At 48.1% G+C, this 5,000-nt stretch overlaps 1 protein-coding gene across 1 annotated transcript in view; it reads left to right on the forward strand.

Annotated features, from left to right (window-relative positions):
• LOC129696112 (corticotropin-releasing factor receptor 2) overlaps positions 1 to 5,000 on the forward strand; it is a 139,417-nt gene that overhangs the window by 16,758 nt on the left and 117,659 nt on the right. The window lies entirely within an intron of this gene.

Here is a 5,000-nt window from a genome sequence, read left to right on the forward strand (position 1 = left end):
GTACCAACTAATCTTCTGCCAAAGAGACACTGACTGTTGAGGTGTCGGCAAATGCTATGCTGTGTCTACCTCACAGTACCAGAGACCCAGGTTCGATCCTGACCGCAGACACTGTCTGTACGGTGTTTGCACGTTCTTCGTGTGACCGAGTGGATTTCCTTTGTGAGCTCCGGTTTCCTCCCATATATTCCACAGACGTGCAAGCTTGTAGGTTAACCAGCCCTCTGTGAATTGTCTCTAGTGTGTAGGATAGTGTTAGTGTATGGGTGATGTGGTTGGTTAGCGTGGACCTAAGGGCCTGTTTCCACGCTGTATCTCTAAAGGGACCCTGTCCCATATCGTATACCGGTCACCGTATAATTCGCGGCGTGATGACGTATTGACGAGCAGTGTTTCCTCAAGTGTCGCAACATTTGTTTTGTCGTCGCTGGATTTTAATAATAATAATAATAATAAATTTTATTTATGGGCGCCTTTCAAGAGTCTCAAGGACACCTTACAAAAATTTAGCAGGCAGGGGAAAAACATGTAAGGGGAATGAAATAAATAGTAGGCACATGACTAGTACACAAAGTAAATACAGAATTCAATACAAAACACAATATGAGGCAATTCAAGCACAGATGAAAAGGGAGGGGGACTTGGGGCTAAGGATAGGCAGAGGTGAAGAGATGGGTCTTGAAATGTTCAAAATGTTTTGGCGACCCTGATATGACGCTGGCAGTTGCCGAAAAAATCGGCAGGTGGGACACAGGCCCTTCAACCAAACTAAGAATCTGAATCCCAAGCATGTGGGTTTGTGGGTTAATTGGCTTCTGTATATTTCCCCAGTATGTAGGGAGTTTCAGTTCAGTTTAGTTTATTGTCACGTGTACCGGGGTACAGTGAGAAGCTTTGAATCTTCTGAACCTTCTCAATGTTGTAGTCGGCAGGGCAGTACTCTGCATATCGCCAACTTGGACAATTTTACATTTACACCAAGCCAATGAATCAAGCAAATTAACTTACAAACCTGCACGTCTTTGGAACGTGGGAGGAAACCGAAGATCTCGGAGAAAACCCATACAGGTCACTGGGAGAACGTGCAAACTCCATACAGACAGCACTCGTAGTCGGATCGAATCCGGGTCTCTGGCACTGCAGTTTTCTGCAAGGCAGCAACTCACTGTTGTGCCACCGTGACTGCTTTTGCTGCGTGCTAACCAGTCAGCGCAAAGACAATACATGATTCCAATCGAGCCGTCCACAGTGTACAGATACATGATAAGGGAATAACGTTTAGTGCAAGGTAAAGCCAGAAAAGTCCGATCAAGGATAGTCCGAGGGTCACCAATGAGGTAGATAGTAGTTCAGGACCGCTCTCTGGTTGTGGTGGGATGGTGAGAAAATGGGATAACACACAGCTGGTGTGAACGGGTGATCACTGGTCACCATGGACTCAGTGGGCCGAAGGGCCTGTTCCCGTGCCATAACTCACCAAGTACTGGCCCCAAGTAACCCTGCCATACCTCAATGAGTATTGGCCCAAAACTAATCCCCCTGTTCACTCAGAGCTGTTCCAAGTGCTATTGTTGGGCCTTGCACAACATGTTTCGTAGAGCAGAAAGCTTTTGGCATTTAAATGTGAAACTGTGAGTGTTTTGGCAAGTGGGTTGTGAATTATGCCGGCACTTTATTGTTAAAGATACTAATTGGTTAAACGGCAATGGTTTGAACCTAGCTTGCTGGAAAACCCGACACACACCGCCCATTGCAAGGTTTGCAATCACTAGCAAGAAATATTGGATGTGTTGTTACTTAACAATAGACAATAGGTGCAGGCGTAGGCCATTCGACCCTTCGAACCAGCACCGCCATTCAATGTGATCATGGCTGATCATCCCCAATCAGTACCCCGTTCCTGCCTTCTCCCCATATCCCCGTGACTCCGCTATCTTTAAGAGCCCTATCTAGCTCTCTCTTGAAAGCATCCAGAGAACCGGCCTCCACCGCCCTCTGAGGCCGAGAATTCCACAGACTCACCACTCTCTGTGTGAAAAGGTGTTTCCTCGTCTCCGTTCTAAATGGCTTACCCCTTATTCTTAAACTGTGGCCCCTGGTTCTGGACTCCCCCAACATCGGGAACATGTTTCCTGCATCTAGCGTGTTCAAGCCCTTAATAATCTTATATGTTTCAATGAGATTGCCTCTCATCCTTCTAAACTCCAGAGTCTACAAGCCCTCCATTCTCTCAGCATATGACAGTCCCACCACCTACACTTTCTCACCTCAACTCATTCCTGGACTTTGACATCCATCAACCCCCTGGACAGAGAGCAACAAGTAAGGGTGAGTAGCAGGGAGGCACGAGGAACTGAAGACGCTGGCATCTTCAGCAAAACACCAAGTGCTGGAGGAACTCAGCGGGCCAGGCAGCATCTGTGCAGGGAATCGAGACTGTGGAGGGCGTTTTGGATCAAGACCGATTACCCTTCTCCCATACTCTGTGAGTCTGAAGAATAGTGCCGACTAGTCATCTGTCCATTTCATTAACTGATGCTGTCTGACCCGCTGAGTTACTCCAGCACTCTGTGAAACATCACATATCTATGTTCTCCACAGATGCTGCCTGACCCACTGAGTTACTCCAGCACTCTGTGAAACGTTACCTATCCATGTTCTCCTCAGATGCTGCCTGACCCGCTGAGTTACTCCAGCACTCTGTGAAACGTCACCTATCCATGTTCTCCACAGATGCTGCCTGACCCACTGAGTTACTCCAGTACTCTGTGAAACGTCACCTATCCATGTTCTCCACAGATGCTGCCTGATCCGCTGAGTTACTCCAGCACTCTGTGTCTTGTTTAGCTCGGGGATGATTGGCGGTTATGTTCAGGCTACAGAGTTTCATTCAGTCTTGTTTATTATTGTCATGTGTACCAAGGTCCAGTGAAAAGCTTTTTGTTGAGTGCTATCCAGTCAACGATAAGACTATACATGATTACAATCGAGCTGTTTATAATGTATAGATAAATGATAAGGGAATAATGTTCTTTGATCAGACGTTAGAGGATAACATTTAGTTCCGATGAAGTCTGATTAAAGATAGTTCAACAAATAATCCTGCAACATTTTAGCCACCATCAACGGGATCCCACCACTTGCCACACCTTCCCATCTCCTCCCCTTTCGGCTTTCCGCAGAGACCGCTACCTCCGTAACTCCCTGGTCAATTCGTCCCTTCCCACCCAAACCACCCCCTCCCCTGGCACTTTCCCTTGCAACCGCAGGAAATGCTACACTTGTCGCTTTACCTCCCCCCTCGATTCCATCCAAGGACCCAAGCAGTCGTTCCAGGTGCGGCAGAGGTTCACCTGCACCTCCTCCAACCTCATCTACTGCATCCGCTGCTCTAGGTGTCAGCTGCTCTACATCGGTGAGACCAAGCGCAGGCTTGGCGATCGTTTCGCCCAACACCTCCGCTTGTTTCGCAATAACCAACCTGATCTCCCGGTGGCTCAGCACTTCAACTCCCCCTCCCATTCCGAATCCGACCTTTCTGTCCTGGGCCTCATCCATGGCCAGAGTGAGCCCCACCGTAAATTGGAGGAGCAACACTTCATATTTTGCTTGGGTAGTTTACACCCCAGCGGTATGAACATTGACTTCTCCAATTTCAGGTAGTCCCTGCTTTCTCCCTCCTTCCCCTCCCCTTCCCAGCTCTCCCACAGCCCACTGTCTCCACCTCTTCCGTTCTGTTCCACCCCCCCATCATTCTGAAGAAGGGTCTCAATCCGAAACGTCACCTATTCCTTCGCTCCACAGATGCTGCCTCACCCGCTGAGTTTCTCCAACATTTTTGTCCACCTAAAGATAATTCAAAGGTCACCAATGAGATAGATGGGAGGTCAGGTCTGCACTAGGAGGTGAGAGGATGATTCAGTTATCTGATAACAGCTGGGAAGAAACTGTCCCTGAATCTGGAGGTGTGTGCGTTTTCACACTTCTGTACCTCTTGCCCGATGGGAGAGGGGAGAAGAGGGAGTGGCCGGGGGTGCGACTGGTCCTTGATGATGCTGCTGGCCTTGCCGAGGCAGCGTGGGGTGTAGATGGAGTGGATGGGGGGGAGGTTGGTTTGTGTGAGATGGTCTGATTTGCGTAGGGATATCACAGCCAAATGTTGATATGAGGACAATTGCAGCTTAAGATTTAAGAGTCAAGATTATTATCATGTGTCCCAGATAGGACAATTAAATTCTTGCTTTGCTGCAGCAGAACAAAATATGTAAACATAATACAGAACAGGAGATACCAAAGTTCAGTGTGTCTATATACCATAGACCATACATATACACACATAAATAAACAGATAAGGTGCAATAGACTTATAGTTCAGAGCTTGTTTGATGGTGTGTTTAATAGCCTGATGGCTGTGGGGAAGAAGCTGTTCCTGAACCTGGATGTTCCAGATTTCAGGCTCCTGTACCTTCTCCCTGATAGCAGCGGAGAGATGAGTGTGTGGCCAGGATGGTGTGGGTCCTTGATGATACTGCCAGCCTTTTTGAGGCAGCAACTACAATAGATCCCTTCGATGGTGGGGAGGTCAGAGTCACAAGTGATGGACTGGGCAGTGGTCACAACCTTTTGCAGTCTTTTTCGCTCCAGGGCGTTCAAGTTGCCGAACCAGGCCACGATGCAACCAGTCAGAATGCTCTCTACCATGCACCTGTAGAAGTTTAGGAGAATCCTCTTCGACATGCCGAATCTCCGTAATCTTCTCAGTAAGTAGAGGAATTATGTTAATCGCCGGGATCTGTACATAGACAGCAACACAGTATGGAGCTGACAGGGAGATGACAGCGCAGCTGACAGGGCAATGGCATGAATATGAACATTGACTTCTCTAACTTCCAGTCACCCTTGCTTTCCCTCTCCGCCCCTCCCCCATCCTAGTTCACCCACCGTTCCACTGTCCTCCTTATTAAATATTATTGATTGAACACCAGCTTCCCCTCAGCCAA

The sequence above is a fragment of the Leucoraja erinacea genome, chromosome 4 (genome assembly GCF_028641065.1).
Source record: "Leucoraja erinacea ecotype New England chromosome 4, Leri_hhj_1, whole genome shotgun sequence".
NCBI classification, from domain to species: Eukaryota; Metazoa; Chordata; class Chondrichthyes; order Rajiformes; family Rajidae; genus Leucoraja; species Leucoraja erinaceus.